Source organism: Xenia sp. Carnegie-2017, unplaced genomic scaffold (genome assembly GCF_021976095.1).
Source record: "Xenia sp. Carnegie-2017 unplaced genomic scaffold, XeniaSp_v1 HiC_scaffold_23, whole genome shotgun sequence".
NCBI classification, from domain to species: domain Eukaryota; kingdom Metazoa; phylum Cnidaria; class Anthozoa; order Malacalcyonacea; family Xeniidae; genus Xenia; species Xenia sp. Carnegie-2017.
Genome location: NW_025813486.1, coordinates 8732725 through 8760011, shown reverse-complemented (window position 1 = coordinate 8760011; position 27287 = coordinate 8732725). Strand labels below are relative to the sequence as shown.

At 32.4% G+C, this 27287-nt stretch overlaps 1 long non-coding RNA gene across 1 annotated transcript; it reads left to right on the top strand.

Annotated features, from left to right (window-relative positions):
* Window positions 1-4238: 4238 nt before the first annotated feature.
* Window positions 4239-5082, top strand: LOC124449584. Its single transcript, XR_006949453.1, has 3 exons — window positions 4239-4290; window positions 4875-4976; window positions 5057-5082. It is a non-coding gene; the product is annotated as an uncharacterized LOC124449584 (long non-coding RNA).
* The last annotated feature ends 22205 nt before the right edge of the window (window positions 5083-27287 follow it).

Below are 27287 nucleotides of genomic sequence, written 5' to 3'. Positions count from 1 at the left end.
ATGAATAACTTGGGATTTTAAGTATAAAATGTTATGGCTGAGGATGACTTGGTGTGGTTAAGAATATTGGAATGTTTGAGGATAAGATGGGTTTGTGGATGTTGACTTGTGTTGTTTTATAACTTGGGTTTGTTAAGTATAACTTAGGATGGTAGATTATTTGATTATTTGGTTATGAAAATCATCGAGTCTAATTGTAGTTCAACTCTAGTGGTCAAACTGAACATTGACAATTTTGACGTACCTTAGAAATGAATTTGTTGTATAGGTCGTGTTTTTATGAGTGGTAGTACAGATGGTGTGGTAGCCATAAGTAGTCCTGCTACTGGCCTCACTGTCCGTTTGATCCAAGATCATAAGGGAGCACCAATCACTGATATGGACATTGCTTCACATAAGGTACAATGAAAACACTCTGCAACAAATAGAACTGAGTAAGAAATAAAAGATTTTCACTGTGTTTGTACGGGCTTATGCAAACGGAAGAGTCCTTTGGGAGAACTTGAGAGCAGATTAGTGCACCTGTTTGAGAGTTCTCATGAGCCTCTCAAGGTTTGCATAAGCCTGTGCCAACAAAAACATCTTTATTTCTTATCTAAAATAGCAATAATGCGAAAGTTTCAGAGAAATGTTTTTATTTTGCTTTAACATGTATTCATGATTGATATGCAAATTCTCTTTGATTGATTAATTAATTGAGCTCAGATCAGTTCACACAAACTAATGCAAACTCAGCTATGGACCAATCAGTGAAACGTTTATTTATGTTGTTTTATGAATAAAAGTCTTAACCTACTTCAAAATGTTTTGAAGCACTTTCGCAATATTTACCAAACTTAACATCTTACTGGTTATTGATGATGATTATATATGGCAAGTGTCACTTCCGGCTAAATGAGGCGCTTTGATTGGCTCAGAAACATTTTTGCCGGTCCATTATTTTCCCGTAATCGACCGCGGTCCAAAACGCGTAATTTTACTGTCAAATGTGAACAAACATCTTAAAGCAAACAGCAAAACGTGAAATAAACGAAACAAAAAACCATTTACGAATGTAATTCGAAAGAAAAACACTTGGAAAACTATCTAGACGATACAATTATGAAACGAGTTTATTTTTTATGGACGAAAACTAGAAAAGTAAAAATCAACCCGTAAAAACCGCAAGGACGAGAAGGCAAGCTTCGTTTCAGGTCAAATAATGCCATATAATTATCTATTTAATAACCTCGCTTTCTCGGTCTCTACTGAGAAATATCAGACCTCTGTCTTTTTTGTACAACCTCACCCTACGGGCTCGGTCTGTACAAAAAACTTCGTTCCGTTCTCTGTAAAGACCTCGCGCTTAGTCATTAAGGGCTTATTAATAATCAAAACCTTGTTTTAGAACGATCATCCATCATTCAATTCGCCCAGATTGTGGCTTATTGCGAGCGCTGATCGTAGGGTTAGCGTATGGAAGGCGGATTGGTCGAAGGATTTCTGCGAGCTTGTTGATTGGTTAACTTTTCCCGCTCCAAATATAACACCTGAAGGAATTGCTTTGAAAAAAGACGATGCGGTGAGAAATTGTAGTTTGTTTCTTGTCTTGATTGTAGTTGCTCAAGATAATGAAAGATAAATAAATTATTATGGAAAACTGTTTTAATAAGTTTGAAATAAGCATGTTTTCTCCCTTTGAAGTCTGCGTATTTGCATCTACCGCCAAGTTTGGCAAGATTCTCGCCAACAGAGCCCGATGTTATTGTGTACAGTGGTTATGGTCTGAGAAAACTGATACAATTCTACAGCTTGTCCCAGAGAAAGGTCAGTATTTGTAAGAGGTCTGTGCTTGGAGCAGACAAAATGTCCATCATTGATGGAAATGTGTTCATTGTCAGGTTTTCGAACTATTTTGTTGACACAATGGGCTTCTTGCTTGGAAATATCGCCTAAGGGTCATTTAATTGCTGTTGGAACCAAAGGTATAAATTAAGAAGTTTTTTACAACGTTCTGCAAAACAACACTGAATGATTTGAAAATCCTTTCTATATCTTGAAAGATAATAGTTTGAAATCGTTAAAGTTTTTTTATCTACTCCAACTTATGTCAATTTTTCTCATCTAGTTTTTTCCATTAGTAAAACTGGATTATCGATGGTTTTCTGAGAAGAAAATTAAGATCACAATTTAGGGTTACGTATCCCACATAGTTTAAGTCTAAAAACGTCCCAAATCGACGTAGCTACGTCGGAAATATGAATCAAAAAGCACTAGGTGAAATTCTCATTAAAAGTTTTTATTTCTTTTCAGCGCTTCTTTTATTTCCTCGAGAATTAATGACACCCAATGCTTTAGTTTACAATCACTTAATTAGGTATTTTTTGTCTGTAATTTTCTTTTCGTTTTAGATCGACTAGTGAAAATAATTGATTATGATAAAGGTAGCTTTCAAGATTTCGATATGCATTGTGACTCTATTAGCCATGTGACATTTTCTCCGACCGGAGATAAACTGTTTTCCGTTGGTTTTTCGGATGTTGCTTTGTGGAAGGTGTTGATATAGAGAGACGTCCTTATTACACAATCTTGGCAAAAAAATATAAAGTCGACGGCTGGTGCGCTATAGTCTATGACCCGTCAATTTAAAAACTCGGCATTTTATCGGCTTATTGAGAGCAATGGGGAGATGTGCGTAAAATATAAAATGTATATATATACATTCTTATTCATGAAAGGAAAGTAAAACCAGCAAAATGTTATTTTGTTTGTTAAAGAGCAAAAGATTCTTGTTGCAAGAAAGAAGTATGGAATTCATGGCTTGAGAGAGAAAGCAATATAATGGATGATTTTTGCCAATATAAAAAGCTTCCATACAAACAATGTTTTTTAAATGAAAGAGAACTATTTCAGTGCAGCCCTTGAAAAATACTTTAATTGCTGGCGGAAGGGGGTGGGAGGCTAGTTCTATTGAATTTGGAATTGAATTTGGTCATTACTTGGCATATAATGGTAATACCCATCATTACGCAATACGCGAATATAAAACGACGACATTTTTCCATGCTTTTTTTTGACACGTTTTCATTAAGGCCCCGTTCACAATATACCGGATTGCTATCGCAGCAGGTTGAATATTCTTTATATTAAAAGGCAGTAAAATTGTTCAGCGTCAGAAACACGATCAAATAGGCTAAATCTATCCGCTTAATAAGCTTTTACTCCGAACAGTTACCCCTTTTAAAGCAAATGAAGACGTCATGATGAGCAAATCCGGTATAGTGTAAACGCAGCCAAAACATTATTTTTCAAGGAGTAATAAATTTAAATACTCAGGTATACGAAGAATGAATTCATATTAAACTCGTCTACGCTGTTTTAACCTCAGAAGAACCTTTTATAAAGGTTTTCCCTGAACGCCATACTTTCTGTAAATATAAACCCTTTTACAAAATTTCCCAGAGGAAGAAAACTGGAGCAGCCGAAAAAAAAAATGCAAGCAAAAGCTCACAAACTCATCTCACATTCGCAAGCTAATTTTATTTTGACCAACGAACGAACTCGCAAAACAGCTGTAGAATGCATCGAGTTTGACCTTAGTGCCACTGTAGATGAAGTTGAGATAGATTCAGTTTTTTGTTTTGTCAATCTTTACTGCTGACAAGGTCATTGAATTGTTTAATTAGGCGTAGAAAGTGAATGGGGTGAGGTGTGTAATTCAGATAATATATTAATTGATAAGAATGAATGCACGCAAGGCGCAGAACATGAATGGACCAGAAATTGACTAGAAGCACAAATATCAATGCTGTTAGATATAGTTATAAGACCGTCAACGAGCAGATATAAGCTAAGATCAAGACTTAACTACAGATTTTACAAGAATTGTCAAAGTTTGCCAATATCAAATTTTTATACCCTTAAGTGCTAATGACATCGGCCTATACGGAACGTCCATTGTCCCCAATAATCCGTTTCTACAGCAATGGACTTGGGTTTACATTAATGAAGTTTCACTTAACTTCGTTTTGACCGTGATATAGAGTGGTTTTGTATAAAATATAATAAACTAAAATCTTACTGCATATTTCAAGGATATATAAGGGAATACTAAAACTTATATCATGAAGTATATGGGTATTTTCCATAATCACACTGGTAATTGAATTTTAAATATTAATGCTGACTTCTGGGATACATGTTAGTGGAAAGAATAGATTCAGACGTCAGACCTTTTCTACCTCGTGGTCGTTAAATTCATTTAGTTTCATGTCGTCTTCATTGAAACGTGCTCTGACAATATTTATTCTGGTAAGTGTGAATTTTAGCTGTTTTCATCGTGTTAAAGGGAAGTATAGCAAAGCTAAAACAATCAATACAACACAACAGCCTATTTTATTTTCGAGATAACTTAAAATGACGCTTGTTCGTTGACAAATTTCTAGAGAATATTTTACCAATTGGATTTTAAACTATTCACCATTTCAAATGCTTTTATTTTAATGTGGAATGGGTGACTTGCGTAACGTTGAACGGGGGAATATTTTGCACTAAAAGTTTCCGCTTATTGACTTGTTTTATCTCCAAAACTCTGGAAAATTAGCTTCAGTTAAATAGTTGAGGGTAAAACGTCGAGCGCCAGGTATCTAAGAACGTAGCTTGATGATTTTCCGATTTTAAAGTAAACCATATCGCTGTCTATTCATGAATAAGAAAACAAAACGGAAAATTTGTCTTTTCACCATTCAATTCTCTATATTTGCCAGATATTTGCTTATTTTAAAACAAAATGGCGGACACAAGGCAATTTTACTTCCTGTGTCCAAACTCTTTCGCAAAATCATGCTTTCGAGAGGAGAATGGTAGCGATTTTGAAATAGAATCGATTTTTTTAGGTTTTGAAAAAGAGTTGCGCGATGTCTTCCAATTCATCTGATGATGAATCTGAACGTTCGTCATCTCCCAGCTTTCCTGAATATGAGATATGTATGAGCGAGGTATAAATAATAAAATATTTCAAGTATTGATCTTCTGGTGAGCTTTTCACATTACGATTAAAACATTCCTTTTTATTTAGAAACTAGACGGTATTCCACCATCGCAAGTTGTCAACATTGAAACAAATATGGCGATACGTTGTTTGTGTTATTTACCATCAATGAAAAGTTTCTTGTACAGCTACAAGAGCGATACACTAGGACTTATAAGTGAAGATTTCAAATCTGATGTCAAGAAATTCATGGATATAAAATTTGAAAAGAGCTCGAAAAAAAAAGTGTTAAGTTTTAACTCTGATACAAAATGGGCCGTCTCTTGGGACGGTTCTTTAATAGCTGCAAGTGCAGCATCAATCATCGTCACAGATATAATATTATCAATTTTGTTTTGATTATTTTTGCCATCCCAGATAATGAGGTCGGCAAGTTACCTAAACCGCTATATTGCATAAACTGTGTTGATGCTCGCATTTCTCAACTTATATTCTTCCCAGATGGAAGGAGAATTGCAGTAACTATTTGTTTGGATCCTGAATTTCCCCATTACTTGTACCGCTTTTGGTGTCGTGTGTATAAACTACCGGACGGTTTGTGGAACGTAGAAGATTCTATAAAAGACGGACTCGACCAATTGATTGATCTTAATGTTGAATATAGTGGAGTTGATTGCATTCAGTTAGGTTGTCCTATACTTAATACGCATCTTGAGTTTAATGAGCGTGACGAGCAAGTGTTAAAAGAAAGACGTGAAAGTGGGAATGAAAGTGATGTTGAAGATTTTTTACATTTGCGGGCGGAGTATCGTGCTGATGGCTTTAGTTGTTTGGCTCTATCTCCTGATGCCAGCCGTCTTTTGGCAGGAAGCACTGATGGTGAACTGTTCTATTTTGACGCTGACAGTTTAAAACTACTACAACGTGTTCGTGTTTACGATTATTATTCAGCAGTTAGAAATTGCTGCTACAATCCTGCATTTGGCCGTGGGGAATTTGCAATATGTGATCGTTACGGGCTATTTTGTGTGTGGCGCATTTTATATCTTTCTGACAATTCTGAAAATTTCCAATTTGCCTATCGAAAAAGGCTAGCTGTTCACCCAAAACATCACAATTACTTTGATTTGCTTAATGATATCAATTATTCTCCTGACGGAAAACTTATTGCTGTTACCATAGCTTGTCCGATTGATTACATTGTTAAGACGTTCATTATTGGCTCGCGTTCTGGTCAAATTTGTTATACGTTGGATTGCGTTGATGATCCTGATCGACAGTGTCCGAAATCTAAGTGTCTGACCTCGTTCTTTGGTAATTTGTGTCAAGTTGCTTCAGTTACAAGTGTTCATCCTCGCGTTTTTTTCTGGAAGTTACCTGTTGTCTACGATTTACAGACATTGTGTTTACTCACAATCAAAGCACTTATCTCTTATAATAATGTTGAAAAACTCAACATACCTTTTTGCTTGAAAAAAGAGTTGAAGTATATTTATTCTTACTGTACTTGAGAATGTCATTTAATAACTATCGCCCGTTGGGCGTTCTATCACAACAGTGATGCTTAAAACCTGGACTTCTATTGGTTATAACTTGTAAACATGTGCATTTGAATCTATGTTGGCTAATTCATAACACGTGAGTGTATTCTAAAACTGGACTTCTTTTGTTAAAATTATGCAATTTTGGATAGATAAATGAAATATTTATTCAAAGACGTTTAGCTACCTCATCAAATTACGTTAATTTCCAACTGGGGCATATGAAGTAGAAATTTTCAAAATGATAAAGTACACAAAAGTAATTTATAAAACACTTAAATACGTAAACACTTAATAACTAATATTTTAAGCACTTAATATCAGAATGCGAGGTCTTTACAGAGAAATATCGGACCGAGGTCTTTTGTGTCAGGTCTGATATTTCTCAGTAAAGTCCGAGAAAGTGAGGCTATTAAAAGATTTATTATATGGCATTTATTTACTTGAAACGAAGCTTGCATTTTTTCTCGTCTTTTCTTTATTTTCACCGGTTGGCTTTCATTTCTCATGTTTTTGTCCATAAAAAATAAATCGTTTCAAATTGTGTCGTCTGGATAGTTAAACAGTTTTTTAAGTGTTTCTTCTTCGACTCACAGTCGTAAATAGTTTTTTATTTGCGTTTGGTTTGCGTTTTGCTGTTTTCATTACAAAGTTTGTTCACATTTGAGTGTAAAATTCTGCGTTTTGGACCGTGATCTATTACAGGAATATAATGGATCTCCAAAAAGTTTCTAAGCTTATCAAATCGTACCATTTAGCCGGAAGTCACGCTTGCCATGAAGTGACAAATATTTATATATTAAAAATTAAATATTTTTGATAAACAAAAGCACTAAAATACAAATGAAAGATACTCTTTTATGACTAGATATAGTATATAAGTTTAATTCATTAACAGAAATGTAATATTCCTTTACTAATGTTTAATGTTCTTTATCAATCATTTTGAGCTGCACTTCTTGCTTTTAAGGAAGAAGAGGGATTTGCTCTCTCTAACATTAGTTCAAAAGGAATGCTTCATTATAAGACTTTTAGAACGTGAGTCTATTAGACAAAGATAACTTTCAATATTCCGTAGATTTTAGATAATTTTCAATATGAACATAATAGCCCAACATAAGATTTTTAAAAAAGCCATCACAATAATAAAATAGAGAAGGATTTATTAATAACGTTTCGTCTTTAACTTAAATAAGACATCTTCAGATTATTTGAGTTAATTTATATACACGAGATTTTAAATACAAGCCTATATTACAGGGTTTTAAATTACATGTGAGGGGAGTAGGAAGTTTAGATGACGGAATTAAGTGAGAATGGCGGTGTATTAAAGAAGGTGAAGGGGGATCGAGTTGCCTTGGGTGTAAAGAGAGGGTTTAAGTTTGGATATAAGAAGGCTTTCATAAATCATAAGGTCGTAATTGTCGGAGGAGGAAGAGAGAATTGAGAAATCATTAAAATCGGCAGAGTGAGATGTATTTCTTATATGAGAAAGAACTGCAGAAGGTGGTGGACATAAGGAAGGCTTCCCTGTTAAGGGAGAGATTCCCAAGTGTTCTGATATTCTGGTGTGTAAGTGACGCGTGGTTTGGCCCACATACAATGCAGAGCAGCATCGACACTTAAATGAGTATACAACACCTGATCTCAGGAGCTTGGGAACCCTATCTTTAAAAAGAAAGAAAGAGAGACGCCTGAAAGAACGAAAAACAAAGCGAACGTTGATATGAGGAAAGGCAGCATTGCAGAGTCGAGTGATTTGAGTGCGAATCTGAAGACAGTGTAGGCCAGTGAAAGGGAGACAGAAGTCCATGATTTTCTTAATAGCAGTGTGAATAAGATCTTTGGGTTCAAATGTAATGTTGAGGAAGCGGTGAACATGATTGTTAAATATGTATGAAGGGAAGTTGTTTAAGGTGAACAATTTTCTAACAACTTCTAGTTCGGTATGAAAGTGTTCATAGCTGGACAGAGGTTGAAAATTGTGTGAAGTAAAGAGGAGATCAAGGAGCGTTTGTATTGAATGGGAATGAAACTATGGAAATTGGTGAAGAGACCAGTGAAAGTGGGTTTACGATACACGGAGGTGGAAAACTTGCCGTTTGAGCGTGTTATTTTACGTCAAGAAAGGGAGCGTGTTGTCTTTTCCAGTTCAGATGTAAAGGAGATGTTAAGATGTTGGTGGTTGAGATAGGTAAGGAAAAGAGGTATGTGATCCAATGATCGGAAGAGTAGAAAGCAATCATCAACGTAACGTTGGTAAAGAAGGGTTTGAAGGTGGAGGAACAGTTGTGAAGCCATGAATTCTCATGGCTGGCCATAAATATGTTCGCAAATACTGGGCCTAGGGGGCTGCCCATAGCCACACCATCAATCTGTTGAAAAACTTGGCCGTTAAAGAAGAAATGACAGTTTTTGACGGAGAGGGAGAAGTTGAGTGAATTGTGAACGGTCAAGGCCTTGAAAGGACGTGTTATGGAGAAGATGTGATTAGTTATTATGGCGATTGTTTCATCAACTGGGATGTTGGTGAACAATGATTTAACATTAAAGCTCGCCATCATAACGTTATTGGCGTTAATGTCACTTTGTAAAAGATCTTGGACAAAGAGAAAGAGTCCTTGATAACATGGGAGCTGGCGGAGATTGGTGTAAGGAAAGGAATAAAGAATTTGGCTAGCTTGTAGGAGTAGTGGTCAATACTAGATAAGACTGGTCTTAGAGGGATGGAGGATTTATGAATTTTAGGAGTCGATATAGTATGCCGATACGTGTACCAGTGGGATAAAGTTCGTTGTATGTTTTTTCATTTATGCATTTTTCTGCCTTTAGTTTTCTCAGCAACGTCTTTACTTGATTCTCGCGTTTCAGTGTAATTTTGATGGCATCATCATTTAGAAGTTCGAATTTCGATGTGTCCGCTAGAATTTCCATCACTTATTAGGGTAGTCGTTTTTATTCAGAATAACAACTCCGTTGCCTTTATCCGGTTTCAGGATGACTATGTTGTTGTCATTTCTCAGATCATTTAACGCGTTTAGTACATTCTCCGTGTATAAGGCATTCGGTCGAATGAAAATCATCGAGTCGAATTGTAGTTCAACTCTAATGGTCAAACTGAGCATTGTCAATTTGGACGTACCTTAGAAATGAATTTGTTGTATATGTCGTGTTTTTATGAGTGATAGTACAAATGGTGTGGTAGCCATAAGTAGTCCTGCTACTGGCCTCACTGTCCGTTTAATCCAAGATCATAAGGGAGCACCAATCACTGATATGGACATTGCTTCACATAAGGTACAATGTAAAAACTCTGCAAAAAATAGAAGTGAGTAAGAAATAAAAGATTTTCACTGTGTTTGTACGGGCTTATGCAAACGGAAGAGTTCTTTGGGAGAACTTGAGAGCAGATTAGTGCACCTGTTTTTAGAGTTGTCATGAGCCTCTCCAAGGTTTGCATAAGCCTGTGCCAACACAAAAACATCTTTTATTTCTTATCTAAAATAGCAATAATGCGAAAGTTTTAGAGAAATGTTTTTATTTTTGCTTTAACACGTATTCATGATTGATATGCAAATTCTCTTTGATTGATTAATTAATTGAGCTCAGATCAGTTCACGCAAACTAATGCAAACTCAGCTATGGACCAATCAGTGGAAACGTTTATTTATGTTGTTTTATGAATAAAAAATCTTAACCTATTTCAAAATGTTTTTGAAGCACTTTCGCAATATTTACCAAACTTAACATTTTACTGGTTATTGATGATGAATATTATATGGCAAGCGTCACTTCCGGCTAAATGAGGCGCTTTGATTGGCTCAGAAACATTTTTGCCTTTCCATTATTTTCCCGTAATCGACCGCTGTCCAAAACGCGTAATTTTACTGTCAAATGTAAACAAACATCTTAAAGCAAACAGCAAAACGCGAAATAAACGAAACAAAAAACCATTTACGAATGTAATTCGAAGGTAAAACACTTGGAAAACTATCTAGACGATACAATTATGAAACGAGTTTACTTTTTATGGACGAAAACTAGAAAAGTAAAAATCAACTCGTAAAAACCGCAAGGACGAGGAGGCAAGCTTCGTTTCAGGTCAAATAATGCCATCTAATAATCTATTTAATAACCTCGCTTTCTCGGTCTTTACTGAGAAATATCAGACCTCTGTCTTTTTTGTACAACCTCGCCCTACGGGATCGGTCTGTACAAAAAAACTTCGTTCCATTATTTTTCTGAAAAAACCTCGCGCTCGGTCATTAAGGGCTTATTAATAATCAAAACCTTGTTTTTAGAACGATCATCCATCATTCAATTCGCCCAGATTGTGGATTATTGCGAACGCTGAACGTAGGGTTAGCGTATGGAAGGCCGATTGGTCGAAGGATTTTTGTGAGCTTGTTGATTGGTTAACTTTTCCCGCTCCAAATATAACACCTGAAGGAATTGCTTTGAAAAAAGACGACGCGGTGAGAAATTGTAGTTTGTTTCTTGTCTTGATTGTAGTTTCTCAAGATAATGAAAGATAAATAATTATTAGGGAAAACTGTTTTAATAAGTTTAAAATAAGCATGTTTTCTCCCTTTGAAGTCTGCGTATTTGCATCTACCGCCAAGTTTGGCAAGATTCTCGCCAACAGAGCCCGATGTTATTGTGTACAGTGGTTATGGTCTGAGAAAACTGATACAATTCTACAGCTTGTCCCAGAGAAAGGTCAGTATTTGTAAGAGGTCTGTGCTTGGAGCAGACAAAATATCCATCATTGATGGAAATGTGTTCATTGTCAGGTTTTCGAACTATTTTGTTGACACAATGGGCTTCTTGCTTGGAAATATCGCCTAAGGGTCATTTAATTGCTGTTGGAACCAAAGGTATAAATTAAGAAGTTTTTACAACGTTCTGCAAAACAACACTGAATGATTTGAAAATCCTTTCTATATCTTGAAAGATAATAGTTTGAAATCGTTAAAGTTTTTTATCTACTCCAACTTATGTCAATTTTTCTCATCTAGTTTTCTTCCATTAGTAAAACTGGATTATCGATGGTTTTCTGAGAAGAAAATTAAGATCACAATTTAGGGTTACGTATCCCACATAGTTTAAGTCTAAAAACGTCCCAAATCGACGTAGCTACGTCGGAAATATGAATCAAAAAGCACTAGGTGAAATTCTCATTAAAAGTTTTTATTTCTTTTCAGCGCTTCTTTTATTTCCTCGAGAATTAATGACACCCAATGCTTTAGTTTACAATCACTTAATTAGGTATTTTTGCTGTCTGTAATTTTCTTTTGTTTTAGATCGACTAGTGAAAGTAATTGATTATGATAAAGGTAGCTTTCAAGATTTCGATATGCATTGTGACTCTATTAGCCATGTGACATTTTCTCCGACCGGAGATAAACTGTTTTCCGTTGGTTTTCGGATGTTGCTTTGTGGAAGGTGTTGATATAGAGACGTCCTTATTACACAATCTTGGCAAAACAATATAAAGTCGAAGGCTGGTGCGCTATAGTCTATGACCCGTCAATTTAAAAACTCGACATTTTATCGGCTTATTGAGAGCAATAGAGAGATATGCGTAAAATATAAAATGTATAATACATTCTTATTTATGAAAGGAAAGTAAAACCAGCAAAGTTTTGTTTTGTTTGTTAAAGAGCAAAAGATTCTTGTTGCAAGAAAGAAGCATGGAATTCATGGCTTGAGAGAGACAGCAATATAATAGATGATTTTTGCCAATAGAAAAAAGCTTCCATACAAACAATGTTTTTTAAATGAAAGAGAACTATTTCAGTGCAGCCCTTGAAAAAACTTTAATTGCTGGCGAGAGGGGGTAGGAGGCTAGTGCTAATCTGACTTAGCCCAAGTTGATAACAAGATTTATGATCGAGAACATGGACGCAGAATTGTGATAAGGAAATGAATTTGGTCCTTACTTGGCATATAATGGTAATACCCATCATTACCCAATACGCGAATATAAAACGACGACATTTTTCCATGGTTTTTTTTTAACACGTCTTCATTAAGGCTCCGTTTACATTATACCGGATTGCTATCGTAGGAGGTTGAATATTCTTTATATTAAAAGGCAGTAAAATTGTTCAGCGTCAGAAACACGATCAAATAGACTAAATCTATCCGCTTAATAAGCTTTTACTCCGAACAGTTACCCCTTTTAAAGCAAATGAAGACGTCGTGATGAGCAAATCCGGTATAGTGCGAACGCAGCCAAAACGCTATTTTTTAAGGAGTGATAAATTTAAATACTCCGGTATACGAACAATGAATTCCTATTAACCTCGTCTACGCTGTTTTAACCTCAGAAGAACCTTTTATAACGGTTCTCCCTGAACGCCATACTTTCTGTAAATATCAACCCTTTTACAAAATTTTCCTGAGGAAGAAAACTGGAGCAGCCGGGAAAAAATGCAAGCAAAAGCTCACAAACTCATCTCACATTCGCAAGCTAATTTTATTTTGACCAGGGAACGAACTCGCAAAACAGCTGTAGAATGCATTGAGTTTGACCTTAGTGCCACTGTAGGTGCTCACTCCGATGAAGATTGAGATAGATTCAGTTTAATGTTTTGTCAATCTTTACTGCTGACAAGGTCATTGAATTGTTTAATTAGGCGTAGAAAGTGTGTAATTCAGATAATATATTAATTGATAAGAATGAATGCACGCAACGCACCAGAAATTGACTAGAAGCACAAATATCAATGCAGTTAGATATAGTTATAAGACCGTCAACGAGCAGATATAAGCTAAGATCAAGACTTAACTACAGATTTTACAAGAATTGTGAAAGTTTGCCAATATCAAATTTTTTATACCCTTAAGTGCTAATGATAACGGCCTATACGGAAAGTCCATTGTCGCCAATAATCCGTTTCTACAGCAATGGACTTGGGTTTACATTAATGAAGTTTCACTTAACTTCGTTTTTGACCGTGATATAGAGTGGTTTTTGTATAAAATATAATAAACTAAAATCTTACTGCATATTTCAACGATATATAAGGGGATACTAAAACTTATATCAGGAAGTATATGGGTATTTTCCATAATCACACTGGTAATTGAATTTTAAATAATAATGCTGACTTCTGGGATACATTTTAGTGGAAAGAATAGATTCAGACGTCAGACCTTTTCTACCTCGTGGTCGTTAAAATCATTTAGTTTCATGTCGTCTTCATTGAAACCTGCTCTGACAATATTTATTCTGGTAAGTGTGAATTTTAGCTGTTTTCATCGTGTTAAAGGAAAGTATAGCAAAGCTAAAACAATCAATACAACACAACAGCCTATTTTATTTTCGAGATAACTTAAAAATGACGCTTGTTCGTTGACAAATTTCTAGAGAATATTTTACAATTAGATTTTAAACTATTCACCATTTCAAATGCTTTTATTTTAATGTGGAATGGTTGACTTGCGTAGCGTTGAACGGGGGAATATTTTGCACTAAAAGTTTCCGCTTATTGACTTGTTTTATCTCCAAAACTCTGGAAAATTAGCTTCAGTTAAATAGTTGAGGGTAAAACGTCGAGCGCCAGGTATCTAAGAACGTGGCTTGACGATTTTCCGATTTTAAAGTAAACCATATCGCTGTCTATTCGTGAATAAGAAAATAAAACGGAAAATTTGTCTTTTCACCATTCAATTCTCTATATTTGCCAGATATTTGCTTATTTTAAAACAAAATGGCGGACACCAGGAAATTTTACTTCCTGTGTCCAAACTCTTTCGCAAAATCATTCTTCCGAGAGGAGAATAGCAGCGATTTCGAAATAAAATCGATTTTTTCTAGGTTTTGAAAAAGAGTTGCGCGATGTCTTCCAATTCATCTGATGATGAATCTGATCGTTCGTCATCTTCCAGCTTACCTGAATATGAGATATGTATGAGCGAGGTATAAATAATAAAATATTTAAAGTGTTGATCTTCTGGTGAGTTTTCACATTAATGTTAAAACATCTCTTTTTTCATTTAGAAATTATACGGTAATCCACCATCGCATGTTGTCAACATTGAAACAAATATGGCGATACGTTGTTTGTGTTATTTATCATCAATGAAAAGTTTCTTGTACAGCTACAAGAGCGATACACTAGGACTTATAAGTGAAGATTTTAAATCTGATGTCAAGAAATTCATTGATATAAAATTTGAAAACAGCTCGAAAAAATATTTGTTAGGTCTTAACCCTCATACAAAATGGGCCGTCTCTTGGGACAGTTCTTTAATAGCTGCAAGTGCAGCGTTCTTATGTCGTCCGTCACACAATATTATCGGTTTTGCTTTGATTGTTTTTGCCTTACCTGAGCATCAGGTCGGAAAGTTACCTAAACCGGTATATTGCATAAACTGTCTTCATGCTCGCACTTCTCAACTTAAGTTCTTCCCAGATGGAAAGAGAATTGCCGTAACTATTTGTTTGGATCCTGATTTTTGCCATGACTTGGATCGTTTTTGGTGTCGTGTGTATAAACTACCAGACTGTTTGTGGAACGTAGAAGAATCTATAAAAGACGGACCCGACCAATGGATTGATCTTAAAGTTGAATTTAGTGGAGTTGATTGCATTCAGTTAGGTTGTCCTTTTCTTAAAACGGATCTTGAGGCAAATGAGCGTGACGAGCAAGTGTTAAAAGAAAAACGTCAAAGTGGGAATGAAAGTGATGTTGAAGATTATTTAAATTTGCGGGCGGAGTATCGTGCTGATGGCTTTAGTTGTTTGGCTCTATCTCCTGATGCCAGCCGTCTTTTGGCAGGAAGCACTGATGGCGAACTGTTCAATTTTGATGCTGACAGTTTAAAACTACTACAACGCGTTCGTGTTTACGATTATTATACAGCAGTTGAAAAATGCTGCTATAATCCTGCATTTGGTCATGAGGAACTTGCAATATGTGATCGTTACGGGCTGTTTTGTGTGGCGCGTTTTAAATCTTTCTGACAATTCTGAAAATTTCCAACTAGCCCATCGAACAAGATTGGCTGTTCACCCAAAACATCACAATTACTTTTTTTTGCATAATGATATCTGTTACTCTCCTGATGGAAAACTTATTGCTGTTACCATAGCTTGTCCGTTTGATTACATTGTTAAGACGTTCATTATTGGCTCACGTTCTGGTGAAATTTGTTACACGTTGGATTGCGTGGATGAACCTGATCGACAGTGTCCGAAATCTGATTGTCTGACCTCGTTTTTTGGTAATTTGTGTCAAGTGGCTTCAGTCACTGGTGTTCATTCTCGCGTTTTTTCTGGAAGTTACCTGTTGTCTACGACTTAAAAACATTATGTTTACTCACATGCAAAGCGTTTATATCTTATAATAATGTTGAAAAACTCAACATACCTTTTTGTTTAAAAAAAGAGTTGAAGTATATTTATTCTTACTGTACTTGAGAATGTCATTTAATAACTATCGTCCGTTGGGCGTTCTATCACAACAATGATGCTTAAAACCTGGACTTCTATTGATTATAACTTGTAAACATGTGCATTTGAATCTATGTTGGCTAATTCATAATACGTGAGTGTATTCGAAAACTGGACTTCTTTTGTTAAAATTATGCAAATTTGGATAGATAAATGAAATATTTATTCAAAGACGTTTAGCTACCTCATCAAATTACGTTAATTTCCACCAGGGGCATATGAAGTAGAAATTTTCAAAATGATATAAAGTACACAGAAGTAATTTATAAAACATTTAAATACGTAAACTCTTAATAACTAAATTATTAAGCGCTTAATATCCGAATGCGAGGTCTTTACAGAGAAATATCGGACCGAGGTCTTTTGTATCAGGCCTGATATTTCTCAGTAAAGTCCGAGAAAGTGAGGTTATTAAAAGCTTTATTATATGGCATTATTTAACTTGAAACGAAGCTTGCTTTTTTCTCGTCTTTGCTGTATTTTTACCGGTTGGCTTTCAATTTTCATGTTTTTGTCCATAAAAATAAATCGTTTCAAATTGTATCGTGTGGATATTTAGTTTAACAGTTTTTTAAGTGTTTTTTTCTTCGAGTCACATTCGTAAATAGTTTTTTATTTGCGTTTGGTTTGCGTTTTGCTGTTTTGCATTGCAAAGTTTGTTTACATTTGACTGTAAAATTCTGCGTTTTGGACCGTGGTCTATTACAGGATTATAATGGGTCTCCAAAAATGTTTCTAAGCCTATCAAATCGTACCATTTAGCCGTAAGTCACGCTTGCCATGAAGTGACAAATATTTATATATTAAAAATTAAATATTTTCGATAAACAAAAGCACTAAAATACAAATGAAAGATACTCTTCTATGACTAGACATAGTATATATAAGTTTAATTCATTAACAGAAATGTAATATTCCTTTACTAATGTTTAATTCTCTTTATCAATCATTTTGAGCTGCAATTTTTGTTTTAAAGGAAGAAAAGGGATTAACTCTCTCTAACATTAGTTCGAAAGGAATGCTTCATTTTAAGACTTTTTAAGAACGTGAGTGTAGTGGACAAAGAAAACTTGTAATATTCCGTAGATTTTAGATAGTTGTCTCATCAACGAGTTTCATCACAAAACATCGATCACCAATCGTAAAACTTTATTGACAATACAAAAATACAAAGTATTGATGTTTATAAATAATTGTAGTTGTAGATCATCCCCGTATATGAAGATCAAAGAAAGACTGCTGGTGTTTGCGTTGACTGTCAAAACATGGCTCAAAAAATTCACTTTATTACGATGTTATTAATTTATAAAAGTGTATCAACAAAAACTTAAAAATGTCTTGCTTTAAACATTTCTAATAGTCAAAGCCTTATCAAAAAAACAAAAAAAGAAAAATTAATTTTCCTCAATTAATGCCTATGTATCCTATATTTCTTTTTCTATTTCTGACATCCGAACAGGCTTTCTTCTAACATTAAGTCTTGTAGACAAAAAAAATGGAAACTTTTTATTTTTACTCTGTGGCTGTAATTTTTTTTCGATGATTGCACAACTGTAAAAGCTCTGCGTAACTTAAAGTTTTTAAGTTATAATTCGTTGTCTGACGAAAAAGCTTATCGCGGTGTACATCAAACGAATGGAAGATGCATAGTTATTGATTATAAACATAGCATGCAAACGTGCCTGAATGTATCAATTAGGGGTCGCAAGTTGAAATGATCTCAAAAATTTGATAATTTAAAAACAAGACACCTCTCTTTTGCGTGTCGGTTTCGGCGATAAAACTACATGTTTTGCCTTCCCAAAGATAAGTTTGTCAAACTCAAAGCTGTCAGCCCAAAGTAATAAAAATTTTGAAAGACAAACATCCATACTAATTATAACTTTTCAAAACGTTGATTGAAATGCGCAGTTAACGAAGGCGTGAGAGGACAGTAAGTAGTAATATACATGGGGGTACGAATGCATAAAAAGTTTACTTTTTATGTATTCGAATCCCACATGTATATTACTACTACAGCCGTGGGTAAAAACTATCTTTATAACAGCGTAAAATAAGACCATGGTTCAAAAGGCGTCCCTCAATAAAAGGTCATGTAAAAAAGCTGTGTAAAAATCGTTATTTCAAAACAGTGTAAAAAAGGCCATGTTTTAAAGGCGTCCCTCAATAAAAGGCCATGTAAAAAGATTATTGTTTCAAAGGGGTTAAAAATCTCGAGTTTACAATCTATCGTTTAAAAATATGGAATCTATATGTTTTGAAATATATAGGTGCGTTTAAAATTTAAAACGGTCTTTACAAACAAATGTTAAGAAAGCATCGGTTGGATCGGCAGCGCAGAGCACAAAGTGCTCGAGCAGGGAATGGATCCCCGAGAATTCTGGAAACAGGTGGGAAAATTTTTCACGAAGTGAAAATTCGGGTTCCCATAGATTCGAAGAATATTCGAAGAATATTCGAGAATAACAGAGGTTTAAGAAATGCTCTTCAAAAAACCGTCTTTAATAATCAAGTGTTATTAAAATATCAGTAGCAGCGCGCGTGTCTTAGTGCATGTTTTTAACAATGGTTGTTTAATGTAACCAGCACATTTCATCAGCGCATGTATAATAATACAATGTTGTACAAAATATGGAATCTATATGTTTTTTAATTTGTCTGTCAAGCGAGTGTCATATAATTGTTTCAGGATTTTGAATTCTTTTGTATATCGCTTTTGTATTAATTACTTATTACAAACAGTTTATTCTTCACCTTCATCTTTAGGCTTAGCTTGATAGTTATCTTTAATAAATTTTTTTAATTTTTCGATTTCATCATTTACAGATTTTTTAGTTGCTAGAATATTGTCTTCTATAGTGGCCGCAAAATTTGATGAATAACCATTATATAACATAGACAATGTAGATGTATGTTGTGAATAAACTTGTATTTTAGATAATCCATTAAATGCTGCCAGCCATTTTCTTTTCCATTCATTATAATCAATTGAAGCTGAAGATTTTTTTGGGTAAATAATAATAGAAATATTGTTTATATTATCATCAACACAGTATACGTAATATAAATCTAGTAGTGCATCAGCTATCTTTTTTTCATTATCATTTGTTATTTTAATGATAAATTTTTTATTAATCTTATCTACCATAATATCTAATTGAATTGTTTTAGATTTATCAGATGTATTTATAAATAGAAGTGTGAATTCAATAAATTTAATATTGTTAAAAAGAATATTTATAATATCTTTTTGGCTACTAACATTTGAGTTGTAATTTAATTGATTGCTATGGTATACTAATTTACTTTTTACTATATCATCTATTTCAGTCTTAGTATAGCGGTCATTAAATTTATTATCAACTTGAGTTTTATTATAATAGTTATTTAAATTAGAAGTCAAAGCATACTTACCATCAGCTTGTGTTTTAGTATAGTAGTCATTAAATTTACCATCAGTTTGAGTTTTAGTATAATATTGATTTAAATTAGAAGTCAAAGCATACTTGCCATCGGATTGTGTTTTAGTATAGTAGTTATTAAATTTACCATCAGCTTGTTTTTTAGTATAATAGTGGTCATTAAATTTATTATCAACTTGAGTTTTATTATAGTAATCATTAAATTTACCATCAGCTTGTGTTTTAGTGTAATAGTTAATTAAATTAGAAGTCAAAGCATACTTACCATCTGATTCATTCTTTGTATAATATTTAGATAAATTAGAACTTAAAGCATACTTACCATTTGTTTCATTCTTTGTATAATAGTTAGCTAATCTTGAAACAAAAACATATTTATTATCAGCTTGTATTTTAGTATAATATTTTAATAGATTAGAAATCAAAGCATACTTACCATCAGCTTGAGTTTTAGTATAGTAGTCATTAAATTTACCATCAGCTTGAGTTTTAGTATAATAATTATCTGATAGATGTGTTTTATCTACAGATCCTTGTATATTTACATTAATATCTGTTTTATCATGTCCATAAAATAAGCTCATTTACATTATTCCTCAGATTTTATATCAGGTTTATTATTTTTATGTTCGTAAACATGTTTACCTGTTATTATAACTCCACTTAAAATTCCTAAAAATGGTAATAGGGGTGATATTTTTTCTACTAAACTGTACACATCTCGTTTTAAAAGGTCGTCTGATTTAAGCTGTTTTGTTAATTCTTTGGAGCTTTGAATAGCATCAAACCCTTTTAATATATCTGAAAATTTTGATATAACTAAATCTGTTAAAAACTCATTAGCTTTTTGTAATCGTTTTTTCTCATATTCAATGTATAATTTATCAATAATTTTTTGGCTAGCTTTTTTAATGTAAGCAACTGACTTGTCTAAATCACCATCTTCAGCTAGTTTAAGTAGTTGATCTCTTTTATTAAAACTTTCTTGCGGTTTATCTTGTATATTATCATCACATACAGCATCTTTGATAATATCATTTGCGAAATCAATCTCATTAATTATATCATCAATTGTTTCAGGCTCTTTACGCTTTGGCATATATATATTAACACATGTTTTATTGCGAAATAACAATTTTCCATTGGTATGGGTATACAAGTTGGATTTCTAAATGTGCATACTTATTATTTTTCAATTTTTTGGTTATTTCTTCTATATCATCTTTCTGAAAACCATAAAGATAATCATCAAATATTGTTTTCATGTCATTGCGGTTTGGATTATAAAATGTAACTAAATAACTTATATTTTCGCGATAAGGTTTAGAAATACTAGTCAATTGCTGTGTAAACACAATAGTAGAAAGCCCATAATGGCGAGCACTGTACCCTAATCTTACTAATTCTGATGTCCTATTTTTAACATCTAAGCCACTAGCACAATCATCAAGTATAATAAGACTATTTGTACCTGTATATACATCACTAACATATTTTAAAACAATATCTACCTGATCTTGGTCACATTCTACTTTAATTAAATCAGAATCATTTATATATTTCCATTCTTGATAGGTTTTATTATATGAGAGAGTTGGACATAATAAAATAATGTAATCAAAATGTCTATTAAAGTTTTCTTCTAACATTCTTAAAAGGTAATGACTCTTACCACAATTCGTCATGCCTACAATAATCATATTAAAGGGTGTGTTCATTTATATATTACTTGTTATTTAGTATTGAATACTTTGTAAATCATTATTAACAAATTGAACAAGAGCATCACTAATAACATAGATGTAACAGTTTAAATCTTTTGTATATGCTCTTTTTTTAATTTCGATCAGAATGCCGTTTTGTGTATTAACGATTTTTTTACCATTACCAGCAATATTTTTTTCTTGAAAGGTGCGTAGATCGATAACTAATGCAAATTTATCCTTATAGAATTTTTCAATTGTCATGAAGCAATCTATTGGGTTAGTTTTATCAAAAAACCGTTTTGCTTCTTCATAAAATACTTTTTTATCCATACCTTGAGCGAAAATACAATTTGGTAAACCTTCAATAGTGATTTTAACTGAATCGATATTGGGATATATAAAATTTTCACTATCACTAACTGAATTTTCTGTGAATAGTAGTACAATGCCTTTCATACTTTTACGAGGCACATTGACATTAATATTCTGTAATGTACTTGACTTATCCCATTTTTCCTTTTTAAGAGGGTTATATGATGGTAAAATAGGCTTCTTCCTATAGAATATAGATTTGTTATCTCATCTGCAATTTCTTGATTTTCAATAGTTTCATATTCTAGCTGAATATTTTCTAATTCATAATCACCGATACTTTGGCCACTTTGAGGAATAAGTATTTGATCACTTGGTGGTAATGTTATTATATATTGGAAGTTATTATTCATATTAAAAGGGCAATACAGACCATGATCTTTAAGTATACTATCAATATTAATTTTTTGCCTTGTACTATAAATATCATACATTAATTTATCTGATACTTTTTCTGAACTTCCACTTGTTGAAGCACTATCATCCTTAGAAATAAGTTTTCTTAAATTTTCGTTAGCTATACCATATTCAATAAGGCTTTGTCGATCACTTTTAGGCATCCACAGGTCTTTGTATACACTTATAATATTATGTTCACAACAATCGTAAAGAGTCTCTCCTGCCAATTTAATTTGTAGTCTATGCTGTAAAATCTTACTGAGATTATTTAGAAAGTGACTTTTTGTATTACTGATTTTAAGATCAAATGATAAATTAAGCGAACCAGGAACTAAACAACTATTTGATTTTAATTTAGGCACATTAATATAGATTTGTTCATTAGGTTTAACACTATTAGGATTAAATGTTATACTATAAAAAGTACGGGTACCTTTAATTTTTGTCATATTAATTCTTTTAAAATTAGGTAAAAGCTCTTCTTGTAATCTGTTCATATATATTAAAACATATTTTATTTTCTTCTTTGTTTATACTGATCATATATTAACAAAGCAGCAGCAATAGCTAAAACCCATAGATTAGAAGCTAACCATGCTAAACCTTTTGCTCCCCATGATATAGTCTGAGCGATAATATTCAATAATGGTCCTAATACTGGCCATAATTTCTTACCTAGATTTGCTAAAGCCTTAGAAAATTTACTAGTAGCTTGAGCACCTTGTAGGATTGTTTTTCTTGCAGCAATGATAATGGTTGTAATTATACCAGCAATAGATATAGCTAAAGCTGATAATCCTGGAATATTTTCCTTAACCCATTCTTTAAACTGTTGTAATCTAGTAATGTCTTCTTCCTGTTTCTCTCGTACATCTTCTTTATCTAATTGATATTTTTCTTCTCTAATTATAGTTTCTAATTCTTCGGCTCTTTCGTGTAAATTAGTTAATTCATCAATATTGTTGTCAATACCATTTTCATTTTCATTTTCTATTTCATCTATTCTAACTTGAGTTTTGTTTAGCTCTTCAGCAAAGTGATTTATTTGTGCTTTTATGAATTGCGGGCGTGTTCTTTTATCAATAGTTCCAGAGGGGGTCATTACCCATCTATGTTCTCTAAGTTCTTCATCAGTTATTTGATTGAAATTATCTGTATATTGATTATTTAAATCAACAATAGGCATACTTTCTTCAGTTTTTATAAATTCATTTTGCAAATTAATAATTCTGTTAATTTCGTTTTTAAATTGTTTAACAGCTTTTTCTGATTTTTTTGTTTTATTGTATTTTAGTACTCCATTACTATTACGTGTTAAAACAATTCTTTCAGCACCTCGCTGATTTCTTGTATTTAATGGTTTGTAAGTAATATTATTTATATCAGTCTTACCTAAATTTAATCTAAAATTTAAACCTTCAGAAGCTGCCATACCTTTTAGGTTATTAAATTTAAACTCTGTTTTATAATGTTTTGTAATAAAAGATTCAACAGCAAAAGAAACTTCATTTTCAGGTCTATTAATATTTGTATAAACAGGAGTTGAAATAGGGATATTAGGAAGAGTATTAGGTATTGTTATTGTTATACCATCATTATCAGTAATAAATAATTTATCATCATTATCATTAATAAATGATGTTTCAGCAATATCTTCATTATCATCGTTATTATCTTCTTGTTTATTATCTTCTAATTCAATATAATCAAAACCTCCTTCTGCCATTATATAGATTACTCTATATTTTGTATTTCACTTTCAGGAATCCAACTGTTATGTTTATTATCATAACCTAACCATTTAACTAAAACCATCTTTTTACCTTTAACCTTCTTACGTTTTAATATCTTTTCAACTCTATAAACATCATCTTTCTTATTAACAACTGATAGTTCCTCTTCATAAAATTTACCAATTATAGGCTCTCCTTCTAAATCTTCTATTTCATATAAATTAGGATCTCCTCTAATAACTTTAGTCACTTTAAAAAGCTCTTCTGTAAAATTTGCTTCATAGCCTTTCGTAAATATAGATTTATACTTTGATATTCTAACCATATCACCAATTTTAATCTTAGGTAATGGTAAATAAGCAACTTCATGACCGTATAATGTATTCCATACTTCATCTTCATTATTTTTATTAACATCTTTAGGTTTCATCAAGATTGTACTGTGTTTTGTATTGTTATAATTATATACTAAATCATCTAATATATCAATCCATTTATATGTTCCTTTACTGTAAAAATATTTCCACATAGATGTTTTAAGCGTTCTGTTAAATCGTTCGACAATCGCAGCCTTTTTATCATTTTTAGTAGAGAAGTACTTAATTTCATGTTTCTCTAATAATGATTTAACACCTACATTATAAAATTCTTTACCATCATCAAATTGCGCTAGTTTCGGGTAATCATTAAATCTATCTTTAAATTGACTTAATAGTTTTGCAACAGCTTTTGTCATATTATTTGTGTCTTTCCTATAAACAGGGATAGCAAATGCATATCTACTTAATATTTCAATAGCTGTTAATATCCAATAATAACCATTGTTTTTATATATTTATAAGAACCCATATAAACTAAATCCATTTGTATTTGTTCACCAAGATAGTTTACCCTAGTTTGTCTGAATTTATGTCTCCTAATAATAGGTTTATATCTAGTATATGTGTCTTGGGATATTAACCATTCTTTAACCTGTTTTCTACTAACATCTATACCTTCTTCTAATGCTTTCTGATACAACCGTTCTGCTGATTGATACCCTGTTTTAGGATCATAATAAATATCTCTTAAACTTTGCTCAATTTTAATGTCTTCATCCATTTAACTTACTCAAGATAACATTCCAGTAGAATACTACCTACATTAACAGGGTTACCATCTTGATCTAATATATTAAATATTAGCTCGTTAAAAGCTCCTTTTATAATTGTAACTTTAGATTCAATATCGTTGTATTCGTATACAGTACCAAATAACGACTGAATTGTTATTACTGGTAAAGTTAAAGCTATATTACTTTTTTTTCCTTCAGGGTTATAATTATAACTTGAATTTACAATATTAGAAGAAATTTGAATATAGTTTAACCCCATGTTTATATCTACTTTTGAAACACCACTTTTTACATCATTTCTTTTAAAAGTTTTTATAGTATTATTGAAACCTAACATTTTAATAAGAGTATCAGACAATACTAATATTTCATCACTATTATTAGTTATTTTACAAGTTCCGTTGTTTTCTATCATCTCCAGTTTTAAATCAAAAGACTCAAGAAATGTTTTAAGCATCTTAAAAGTCCAGTATCCAGCATCTATATTATATTTAATAGGTCCTAATGTAAAAGCTAAAGTATTATCTATTTTAATATTTTTATATTCCCAATACACATAAGCTTTTTTGATATATAAATATGAATAGTTAGTTGTTACTATACTTTCTTGTAAGTCAATTTTTTTACTATCTCCGTCTATAAAAACAGTGAACTTTTTCATATATAACATAGCTTATATTATATGTCAGATAAGCAAATAGAAGAAAATGCTATAAAATTAGGTGATTATGATTCAAAAAATAAACAAGCATGGCCAAAGATATATTTAGAAACAACTAAAACGCCTTCGTTTTCAAATCTAATAGCAGCTGTTAATGGTGATGAAGGTCATTACCAGGACTTTTTCGATAAATCAATTCATAGGTGGAATGCAAGGTTTATTGTGACGCCTACATTTCAAAGACCGGTAAATGTTGATATCTGTAATTTCAAATTGTATGTCACAGAGAATGATTATTTTATGAGTAGTTTACCACCTATAACAGCCACGTGGTCAAGTGAAATGAAAAGTAAAAAAGAACAGTCGATTGGTATAAGATACAATATTAAAAATCATTTAAATTATAAACAAGAAGCTTACTACGCTATGATTTGTGGTGCTTATGTTGCCAGTTTTTTATGCGGTATCGGGCTTAATCATTTAAATTATGATAAAAGTAGAATTATACAAAGCCTTGTTAAATATCATTTGTATTATCAGATCCGAAAATTTATGAAGCATCCATCGTTATTAGACAAATATGACTTTACAGAATTGAAAAAGCATATACCTTATAAAGGTATTTTAAAATTTGATAAAAACAATGATGGGTATTATGTTAATTTTCAATATTCAACTACTGATTATAGGAGCTTCGTTGCATATCATTCTGAAGGTATTACATTAGTCGGAAAAATTCTTTTGCAAGAGAGCATTGAAAGTTTTGTTTATACAATTCTAGGCAGCCAAGCCAATACTAGATGGGCAATAGTTAATCATGGAGCTAAGAGCATGCAAACACAAAAAGTTTTTAGGAAATTATTAGAAGATACTATAGTACAGAATAATACGACTGTATTAATATCTAACATGAGAAAGAGTATACAAGATACAAATGTTATTTTAAATATGGCGATCAGCCCTAGTATGATTTTAATACCCAGCCGTTTGATTATATTAAATAAAAAGATTGATGGGTATAATAATATTTTAACACTAGCTAATAAAACTATGAAATTTGGTATTAATTCTAGAATAAATTATTATGGAGTTAAGGAAGAACCTAAAAAAGTACATCAAGATAATACACCATCACAACACCTAGATACTCTAGATGAAGTGAATAAAAAACCAGTAGTACATACACATACAAAAATGATAGTAAATAATCCTCATCAAACAGATATGATTGCTTTACTCGGTATATCAATGCTATCATCATTCATATTAGTTAAATATGTTTTATAATATAATATGAAAAAAGTTTTAGATTTTAATCATATTTCGAGTGAGTTGAGTCAAGATGAATTTGAAAAGCTTAAAAAGTTGTATTTGTACTATCACAAATTATATACATGTTATAAATGGAAGTATAGTAAATTAAAGAAAATTAAACTATCATTAAATATGGGAAGTATTGTTCTAGTCTCGACTGCTGGTATTGTAGGTAGTATAACAGTCAACCCTATAGTTATAGCCACCCTGAGTGGCTTAGGGGCTTTAATTCAAGGTTATATGGTTAAGAGTAAAATTAATAATAACTTAGAAATGTGTAAATTTGCATATACAACTTATAAAAAAATACTATCAGATATAAGATCTTATTTAAGAGGATTAGCTTATGATCCAGTGATATTTCTATCAGACATTAAAGTTATAGATGATATTATAGTTGACTTTTGCCCTCCTATAGATTGTATGATAAGTAAATATAACAAAAAATATAAAGATCTGTGAGTTATCTATAAGATTATCTGTGGGTTATCTATAAGATTATCTGTGAGTTATCTGTAAATAAAATCTACAGTATTATATAATATGTCTGAAGAAAATCTAAAAATTACTACAGTTAAGAAAGAGAAAGACCC